Below are 11,420 nucleotides of genomic sequence, written 5' to 3'. Positions count from 1 at the left end.
TGCAAGAATCAACACAGAGCTTTTAAGCCACTATGCAACTGTCTGTTTTTTTTATCTATTCTCCTAGTTAGAGAATCTAATTGCACCGAGTGTTTATTTAACTGTGTTTAACTTAGCCTAAAGAGGCGTGGAAAGACTATAAAACACTAGTTTCGACAAAAAAAAATAAGTATAGTAAATTTTACTCTGTGGAACAAACAGGCTGCAAGAGTCTGCAGCCACTATTTGACTTTGCGTTATTTATGGGAACTGCTCTAGTACTGTTGCATTGGATGAAACAACACTTTATATGTGTTTTTCCTTAGAGCTGTCAACAAACTTTTGACAGCGTCATGGAATACTGATTATACACATCACACATCAAAATCTCAGTGATTAGTATAACTGAGATATGGGTAAATCTAGAGACAGCCATACCACAGAGCCCAGTACCACAGGGAATTGAGAAGTCAGATAATCTGATAGGTTGCTTTGCCATTTTGTCTAAACCCTATGAAAACTAGCATATGAAATATCCATTAATATATGCTTTATATATATGTGTGTGTGTGTACAACACTCATCTTGTGACTGAAATGGATCGTAACTACAGGAAGGATGAAAACCTACAAAAGCAAGCCCGAGTTGCTGATAGAGGTTTCTGCAGAGTCCTTGTGAATGTGGCTTAAGTGAACCTCCCCCAATAATTTCTCTATGCTTGTTTGTGAATCACACAGAAAAACAAATCACATGGCCAGCCGCTGAGAGAAGTAGTAGGGGAGCAATCAAAGAACAGATGCTGAAACTCTTCAGGCTACATTTTCAATAGAGTAAGGAAATTGCTGTTGTGGTGTGGTTGTACCGCTGTATGAGTTGCCAGCATGCATGAGGAACGCCAAACTGATAGGTGCATATGTAAAGATATTGAGAAACAATGTCTAATCAAGTATATTTCTTTTTCCTATATAATTATCCTGCTTTCAGAAAATGCTTTTGTGTTGACTATTCATGAGGAGTCAAACACTATAATTTTTTTTCTTTCAAAACAATCTGTGTGCTACACTGTTGGGTCCCTGATTAACAAAATATTGACCAATAAAAATGGTAATTAGAAAGGAAGCTCAAGACTGCATGCATTTCAGGCTAAGACACTAGCTGGAGGTGACTATACCTAATTAAACTACCCCGTATCTTCTGTTTAATAAATTAAGCAAAACTTCCCTTTAAAAAATGTTATTTAACAAGCTTGAAGTCAGTCGTTGCAGTAATGATTATTATATCAATTTGTACATAGACTGGTTTACCAGAACTAACTGTACAACTGGGCAGTTGGGGGAGGAGTAGCAGGAGGACAGGAGAGGTGGACATTGTCGACCCAGTGAAATAACTAACTAAACAACACAATGACACTTTGCCACTGTATTACACTTACACTTTAATCCCTGGACTTTCTTTGAATATTACCTTTTAAATTCTGTTGCTGCTGATATTTAGTTCTTAATATTCTATTCGTAATTATTTGTACCTGCTTGGTTTTTATTTTTCTTATTTGTGTTTCAGGTGTTGAGCTGCTGAAACCATAATTTCCCTAAATTCTATGTTAACTACTGCGACCTCCCTAATCAGCACTATTACTAATAAAATAGGGCAACAGGCAGTGAGATATGGATGAAAATAAATGTTGGTAGCACTTTTTTTATTACAGCTTGGTAAAAATGTGGTTATAGTATGGTTTTAAACTAGGAACAAAAGGTTATAACACTGACATAGATGTTAGTGCTACTTTATTTTCTAAAAATGAAGCCATTTCAAAAGTGATTTAAGCTGAGTAATATTACACTGGAACGTATTAATTGGATAATGATCAGTCTGAAACAAAAGAAACATATTTCTATGTGGCAAAACCATTTTGTAATATTATTGTAAGACCCTGGTAATAATAAGATAACTTAGCAATAAAATAGTGCCATCTGTGCATTAAGATTTTGAAGTACTGACTTTAAAATGATAGTAAGGTCATAATAACAATAAGGTAATACTGCTTCATGTTTTCCTAAGATAATATACTACTACCGTGTTATAATGCTGGGATTAGTCCTAGCTTGTGTCCCCAACATTAATATGTGTTTGAGGGTAAAAGTGTTACCGTCAAACACAGAACAAAATGTTTAATGCTGTGGCTTATTACCTAGAAACACCTGCGGTACTTTCCATGTTATAACCAGCTATCAGTTTGCCAAAATGCAAAAGTAAACGTTTGTACTAAATTCAATAAACCAGAAAACCATATCTGTATATGCTGAATGTAAATGTTATAATCATGAATCAAACATTGCTTTTCTTGCCATTTTACATTGTACCAGTGGGGAGTAAATTGTTTCTATGTAGCTATATAGGCAAAATGATGATCTAACTCTTGAAATCATAGTACACAAAAGATTTATTGATGAACAAGTACCAGATGCTGTGGCTCCATAAACACATTGTGAAAGGCCTGCTGTGCAGCAGTTTTGCCAGCTTACACAGTCTGACTTAGAGCACTGAAAATCTATGGAAAAAACAAATAATAACCAACCTTGTTCCATGTGCTCATAAAACCAAAACTGTCCCTTCGTTTTGAAGACCCGCCTGTCTAACATAACATGTGATTAGTATTCTGTGGTTGAATGAATCCTGTAAGCTATGTTGTTCAAGCATGTTTTACAGAAAACAAAGCATGTATAAGATCAAGAATCCTTAAATTAAATAAGAAAAACCTGCATTTTACACATGATGATACAGCATGATTATTTTAGTTAACGGCAACTGTACATTAATGAATTTTCATTTCATTATTTTTTGTTAAATTGGATAGATTTCCCAATAACACTTACCCAAAGATTGCCATTGTTGATTAAAATAGTGTTTAAAGCAGAATATTACTATTAATGTTTGTTTTCATTATTTTATGAGTATATAGCAGCTAAACTGAACTGCCATATGATCAGGATGTATAAAGTATACTAATGTTTTGCTTTTTTCTCTCTTTACATGTCTTAGGGTATGATTAGACTTTTTTTGAAGCCACAGAATCTTATATTTGCTCATCAGTAAATCTTTTGTGATCTATGGTTTAAGGAGTAAAGCCTGGATTATACTCTGTTGCAGAAACGGCTGGAGATCTGCCAGCCAAGTAGTCATTCCTGTTACACCTTTTCGAAACTCGCTTGAAGTCCGCTGCATGGACGCATGCGTAGTTTATGCAATGATGCAATTCTAATTCTCCTCAGATGAGTCTGCGCAAGGACCCAGACATCTGCACGGACCCTCATCCTTACCGTCTGAAGGGTGGACTGACAATGTATAATCCCTGGCATTAGGCTATCATTTAGCCTGTATTAACACATATACAGATACAGCCACTCAAAACTGCCTCTATGTGGTAAAGAGACTGAAATAATTTGTGCATGCTTCTCATCTTATCTGCTTTGCCACAAATGGTTCTTTAATTTATTTAATGACTGAGTCCTTGCCTCTGGTTTGATAATTAAAGGCTCCACCCTAAAACAGGCTGAATATTTTAAAATCTCTGATTATTCGTTCTGAATTATTCTTAGATGCTACAATAGGTCATCCAATTAATTAGGTTGTTTTTGAAGGTTTCATTGTAATGTTTATCCAGTTGAATTGAGGTTTGCAAATGTTAAAAGGGTTGATTACATTTGGAAACAGCATACTCCATTAATATTAATTACAAGGAACTGCATGCATGACATTATGATTGGGAGCTGAGCCCCCCTAAAAGTTTAAACCTAGAATTGCCCCTAGCCCTTAAAAAAATCATATTCTGTGAGGGCAGGGTGTTTGTATAGTCGCTCATTAAGACCAGGTGAATGCTAATGACTGTTAATTCTCACCTACCTGTCATCTCACATTTAGTTTTTGCATTTATAACTAACTAACTAACTAATTAAATAAATAAATACTGCGGGTTGGACACTTGTTGGCAGGACATAGACCCGTTGTTGCATTTGGAGTGTCTCTTTTATAGCTCAAAATTTTTCAACCAGGGTATTAAAATGAATCGCAAAAGTGAAATAATAAGTGGCAGACTACTTCAGTAAGCAGTCTGCCATTTATTAGCAGACCAACGCGTTTTGGCTTGTGGCCTGACCCTGATGAAGGCCACAAGCTGAAACGGGTTGGTCTGTTAATAGTTGTTGCCTAGTGCAGCGGTCCCCAACCCCCGGTCCGTGAGTCGTTTGGTACCGGGCCGCGAGAGTTGAGGCTCAGGTGTGAAATGTATAGTTTTCAGGGTTTTTATCGGTTTTCAGCGTTATTTTGTTATCGTTTTTAGCGTTAACTCGGTTTTCCTTGGTCTTTTCACGTGTGCTATGAATAAATTTTCTTTTTTTCGGTACCGGTACTGGTTTTATTTTGTTGTATTTATCCGCGACACCTTAAAGGCCGGTCCATGAAAATATTGTCGGGCATAAACTGGTCCGTGGCGCAAAAAAGGCTGGGGACCGCTGCCCTAGTGTTTCAAGTGTTGCTGGAGTCTTTACCTCACCAGAAATACACACACATGCATATTGTTGTGCAACTGAAGCGAAAATGTGTAGCAAGCCTGTAAATGAATGAGCCTCCACACTGTTCCCTGTGGTGGATACACAAGACATTACCATCGGTTTTCCTAAAAGCAGTATTTGGGAAAACCGATTGTAAAGTCTTGTGTATCCGGGGTGGATACACGGATCTGCTTAGAGGGGTTACTGCTCATGGTTGCCTCGCCCATGTCACTGATGGGGGATATCATTACCGTAAACCAATTAGCCAGTATTTGGTCAGGCTTCTACCAGGCATCCATCATGGTCCTTTCACTGATCATTTTAAGTGGCTGTATCTGTAGATGGTTTGCTTCCTGCTGGTGTAAAATAAAGTAGGCAGATATTTCAGTATAGTTATAGTTTTATTACCTTAAAGTGAAACTTTATCAAAGATGCCCACTGGGTCCATTGTTAGTTCTTACTGTTCGAATGAGTTTGACCCAAAGGAAGGACGGTACAGTCAGGTTGCAATGGTGATACAAAATACACAAAACCAGAATTATAAACCAAAGCACAAGCTATAGGCAAGAAGCAACAGCAACAAAGGAAAGATAATACAGAGGTAACAAAACATAACAAAGAGCGTTGGCATACTGAAAGCTTCAAGGAGATGTACTAGACCATAAATATAAAGGGACTATTACAATAAACAGTCACAGAAGGCAGAAAAGATCCAAACACAGGAAACAAAGCCACAGCAACAGACAAGGTGAGTGTGTAATAAAACAAAAACAGGAAATAAAGGGTCTGAAACAGTTTTATGATGTAGACACAGTTTTATGTAAAATGTTATCATTTAATCGTTGTTAGAAACTTAAAATGCTTACATTGTTTTACATTTCCCAGATGTATGCAAAATAGTCCTCGTTCCTTCAGAACTATTTATTTCTAACACAGACCACAGAATGAGGAACCATCATTGATCACTTGGTCATATACAACTGATTAGCCTTGTGTGATATATGTATATATTTTTTTATCAGAGAGACAGTTGAGAAGTGATGGACACAAATTGTATATATTTATTGTTATTAATCTTATTTTCTTTTTGTACAAATCAAAACGGAAGGCAGGACACATAAAATAGGTCAAGAGCTCAGAGGGGTATAAGAAAGATGACAAATATATTTGAATAAATTACTGCACGCAGAATATAGGTCAGTGTTCAGCTTGCTGATTCATTTAGACTTGGTCGTGTCAAAGTAGCTTGCACCATATTTCCATGGGCCGAAATCAAACGCCTACAGTTCTGTTCCTGTATTTGGGGGTTTTTTTTGGAAAATGTTTATAGTGATCTTTTAAATTGTACATGGACTGCAGTCTGCATTTCAGCAGGACTGTTAAGGAAATCCCTTATGGATCTGTAAAGTACAATCTCTTTTGGGTAATGCTCCAGTTGGACCAGTTCCCTGCAGCACCCCTCCTGCTTCCCTCTCAACTCCCTCTGAACTGGTTAATCACATCTCCTAAATCTGGGCCCAATGAGCCCAGCAGACAGCCTCTGGGGTTTTGCACACAGTTCAGAGAATACACAAAGGCCTTCAAAGTGTGTTTGCAGGTGTTGGTGTGTATATGTTGAGTTGCTCTGGACAGGGTGCGTTTCTAGATGTCATATTTGGTTTTCCTTAGCCAATGGATAACCTTGCACTCAACTACACATGCATTCACACTCGCACTTACACACACAGACACATGCACATGAATTCATTGCATCCCCTTGGCAATGTTTGGTGAAAAACCAAGGTCAAACAGAGTTCATTGTACACACACACACACACACACACACACACACACAAATTCAACAAATTCAGACAAATGTACACTGGCACACACATTTCTTGATTATTATTTCTTTTTGGTATAAGAGCATGTGGCCCCTGCAGTCAAATTTCTTAGATCTTATGCAGCCACTGAGAATAGTTTTCACTCTGTTAACTGGATTTGGTATTCAAAGAAATTCATGGTGTGGAGATGGCTGCTCAAGTAATGCTCACATGCACCATAAACAAAAAGGACATAAAATATTCATGCAGCTCAAACAAGGATGGGAAGTACAGTGTAAGCAAATCAACTAACTTTGTTTGCTTTTGGGCTCGCCTCTGCAGAAGTTTAGTTTGATTAGGTGTCTCTATATGCTTAATTGTGTGGATTAAGTTGTGTTCGGTATAAGCAAACTTTTTTGCGTGTTGAAAAATGCAGCACGGCAGAGGAGACAAATTGTACCACAAAGTAAAAAAAATGCAAAGTTGGCAAAGTAGAAACAAAAGGAGACTTAAAATGCTTGAAGAAATCATAGAAAAAAGAAACTTTTTTTCAGAAAATGCAGCACAGCCAGGCAGCATGAAGGAGGGAGGATGTGAAGGCACATTGATCAGTGCAGATTCGGGAACAACTTGGCTCGCTGGCTCAGTGTGATGCGGGCCTGGGCCCAAATCAGTCAGACGACACCTTTGAAATTCTCAATAGCTTCCTTGTGAATCAGCTGTCTCCTTTCACGGCTGCCTTGGGGAGATAACAGGCTCAACTCTGTTAATGATCTCACCTAATAGACTTCTCCCTTGTCAATCACATTTCAAAATACCAATACAGCCCAGAAGCCCATTCACTCATTCACACACATGCATTCACACGCTCACGTTTGTGCGCCTCACTTTCAATGAACGTCTTCTTCCTTACGTGAGTCAACAGCTGCATTAACTAAATGAATGCCTCACTGGAAATGTTGTGTAACCTTTGTATCTCAAATGTGTCTTGAATGTTCCTTTGTTTTTAACAGGTGCTATATACCATGATCTCACAATGTGCCCGTATGCTTTACATGCAATAACGAAACAAAAACAAATATACGATGAAATGCAACATAGTAATAGGATATGACACAGTGCGATACAATATGATAGATCTAAATACAAATGTAATGCAGTTAATTGTGGAACACAGCACAATAAAATTTGATTACTGGTCTATAGTATCCATAAGCAAAATCAGCTAATTTCTTTTGATTAAATGTAAGTCTCCCACAGTGGAAAAAAAAAAAGATTTTGCAATTGTTCTGCTTTTGTATCTATGTGTATGTATATGTATATGTATATGTGTATGTCTGTGTGTGTGGGTGTGTGTGTGGGTGGGTTAGTTACAGTTCATATTGTCTCAAATAGCATAAAGCCCCCAAGGTGACACCCCCCACACGCCTTTCTATCAGCTGGCACATTTCTACAGGATGCATACTGCTACAACAGACGGGCTCCTGACGTCAAACTGTGAAGGAGCCACATGCTATGTCTTCTCCTGCCCTATCAAACTGTATCCCAGTGTCGCGGGTGTGCATCAAGTGGAACTTAAATGAAGAGCATCTTTTAGGTAGCAAGGAACCCCTAAATCCCTGTCGTGATGAACCTCTTGCATTTATGTTTTATTTTATAATTATTATGTTGCCTATTATTAAATGTGCTACTTTAAGGATCGTTAGACTGCTTAGTACAAAAGAAAATGGTCATTAGCCTTGGCTAATATCATGACCATTGTAGCACACTGATGAATTATAAGAAACCCAATAAATGAGTCTGTCCCATGCTTCTAAAGATGTGCATGGTTACAGGAATATTACTTGTTGCCATTTCTTGTTCTGTTATATGACTTTACAAGAGAAAGTAAGAACTAGGTTATTCTTGAGCTCCCTTCTTGCAAAGCACATGAGGTCATCACATTGATTGTAAGGCTGTTTTTTGTAGTCAGCGAAGCTTGAATGAAAGGCTTTGAAAATGTGTCTTTCTACTTTTAAAACCTATTCTTGAAGAGAAAACTTCACCTTGATATTTCAAAACTAATAAGTCTTTTGCAGCTGGTTTATTTTGCAGCACACTAAACTCTGGCCCTTTCCATTTATGATCTTTATAGAACTGTGTGAAACAACAGTTTGAAAGCATCTTAAGCCCCAAAACATGTACTTTTCCAAATACTTAATAAACTTCACAGGAGTAAGAAGAGTAAGCACAATGGTTTGATAACTAAAATGAATATTATGCATGATATGGGACATACAATGCTAGTTATTACATGTAATACAATAATCTAAATTGAAAGCTCAAACAGCCCCTTAAATAATAATCTAATTCTTTAAAATTATTGACTCTCATTTTTCTATACTGTAATGATGAGAAGTAAAAGAATAAGGTGTATCAGTCTGAATAAAATAAAGAAGTTTTATTGTTGGTACTCTTTAACCTGTAATGGGTATCTTCTCTATTCTAATATCACGAGTGATATAGGTCTGAGAATGGTAAGAATGCAGTAAATACTGGTCCAAACACTGACAGACATTTTCTTTTTTGCTGACAATGTCTAAAAGTATGCTGATGTGTTAATTTTATTTTTGTTTTTGTGTGATATTTAAAGTTTGTGTGTAACACGCTTTATAGAACAACAATGGAGGCCAAATTTCTTCTCCGAGTTTGTCTCAAAGGCAACGCTTCTCCACGGACTTCTTGAAGTTTTACCACTTGTATTTGTGTTGCCCTGTAACAGACAGTGCTTAAAGGGTACTGTACATCTCAATTTTCCTCAGCGGGTCATACTTTAGCCTTTAGGTACCAAAATACCTTCAATAAGCTCTTTGTAGTTTGTAGTTTGAAGGCTTTACTTGTCATGACATAATAAAGATCTTCTGGTCCTTAGTGGGTCTTAAAATGAGGTAAATACAACCTCAGATGAGCAACAACACATTACACAGCACCTAGTACCATTATTTATTTAACAAATAATAAGCCAAAGTGCAGAAGCAGTATGTGATCATCAGCAAGTATGACCACCTTTATAAAAGCTAACATTTTGGCAGATTTCTGGCCTGGGGCATTCAGGTGTGTGTTAATGCAAAGGAAGAAAGCCTTCAGCAGAGATCTTAGAGAAGCAACTGTTGGTGCCCATTAATCTCCAGAAGGTTATAAGGTAATTTCCAAACAATATGAATTTCATCCTTCCACAGTGTATAAGCTCATTCACAAGTAGAAAATAAAACTTGTTCAAAAGTTAGCTCCGTAGTTACCATGCTGAATGTTAAACTTCAATTAGAAGTATGGCATAATTCGAAGGATTTCCAGCCTCTTCTCTCTAAAAAAGACACATGGCAGCATGGCTTAGGTTTGGAAGTTGTGTCTGAACAAACCACAAAATATCTGGAACAATGTCCTATGGACAGGCAAAACAACAGAGGAAATATTTGGCCATAATGTGTACACATGTCCACAATCACAGCATGTCAGCACAGACAACCCATTATAACTGGCAGGCATGGTGGTGGAAGGGTGATGATTGGGGCTTGTTTTTCAGCCACAGGAATTGTATAACAAAGTATTCTAGAGTCAGACGTGAGGCCAGCTGTCCGACAGCTAAAGCAAAAAAAGAAGTTGTGCACAAGTGAATGCCAATAAAGCTCAAAGAATTCAAGCTGCATTTTAAAGAACAGTGGGCAAAAATAATTACACAATGATGTAAGAGACAGCTAAATTCATATGTGACTCTACAAGCTATTGAATCATGGGGTGTACTTTATTTTTAATGTACCACTTCTGCATTTTGGCTTAGTCTTTACTAAATAAATGATGCCATATAATATGTCATCATTTACTCTTCATATGAGAGTTATTAAAATATTTTTAGAACCTAACAAAAACTGGATGCTTCTTTTCTTATAAGGGCCAGATACATAACGTTTTAGAGAGAGGGTTTACTTTACCATGACTGCAGAATTTGTGTGGATAAAGTGTGATTAGATGACCTGCTGCTGTTGGTTCTAAAGTGTAATGACTGTGGATTTAGGCAACTATACTCTACAGAATATAAGCAGATGTTATATAAGCTACTGTTTTATGGCTGATTTCTACATCTTAGCCAGCAAAAAAGAGCTAAGTGTTATTAAAGTCAGCAGCATACTGAAACACATCTGGGCACGTATTATGAAAAGTTATATAAGTTAGCTTTTATTTTCAGTGACCAAACCAAACCATGCATCTACTGTGTTGAACATCCAATCAAATCTGCTAAAACTTTTTTTTTAAGTTTGCTGACTTTGTACACAAATAAGCAGTTTTAAAAGTTTCTTCACCCAGAAGTTAAGCTTCTACCACCATTTTTGCTGTTCTCCACTGTATTTTCATTTAGAAGTCTTTGAGTGCCATAATATCTCTGTTGCTACTCTGGACCCAACTTAACAGCAATCATGGATATCACAGTCTACCCTGCACCATTGCAACATAGTTCATCATTGTGCAATAATATAAAAAAGAGGTTTTGTCTGCATTTATTGTCTGGTGTAACGACAGAATACCATGAAATGATCTTTTACAATATGATAGATAACCAGATAAGAACAAAACAACATAAACAGATCCTCTGTTTAAAATGGAATACATTAAAATTCATTGGCATATAACATGTAAGCTTCGAATTTCCAGATTATCAACTGCTACATGTTGAATAGCTTATAAACTGCAACTAATAAAAATGTTACTTGTTTAAAGCTTTTTTCTCTCCAGCTGAGCAAGATGCTGAAATAGTGCAACTTTACTGACATTTGTGTGCATGGAGACAAAATAGGGAAGGGAAGGAAAAATGATGAGTAGAGTGTGCAAGCAGGACCATGTCGTGACTTAAATGTCTCCATGGCATCAGCTGCAAGAAAGTGAAAAAATGATTGATTGATTGATTGATTGATTAATTGATTGATTGATTGATTGATAATACTTTATTGATCCCGAGGGAAATTGTTTTAAAAATGGGTTGCTTGATGGTATTTTATATTTAACCATCAGATATACTTCTTTAATTCCAATTCTATTGCATGTTCAATAGTTGGACATC

The sequence above is a fragment of the Neolamprologus multifasciatus genome, chromosome 5 (assembly GCF_963576455.1).
Source record: "Neolamprologus multifasciatus chromosome 5, fNeoMul1.2, whole genome shotgun sequence".
Lineage (NCBI taxonomy): Eukaryota > Metazoa > Chordata > Actinopteri > Cichliformes > Cichlidae > Neolamprologus > Neolamprologus multifasciatus.
The sequence above is the reverse complement of the archived record's forward strand: the minus strand, read 5'-3'. Positions refer to the sequence as shown.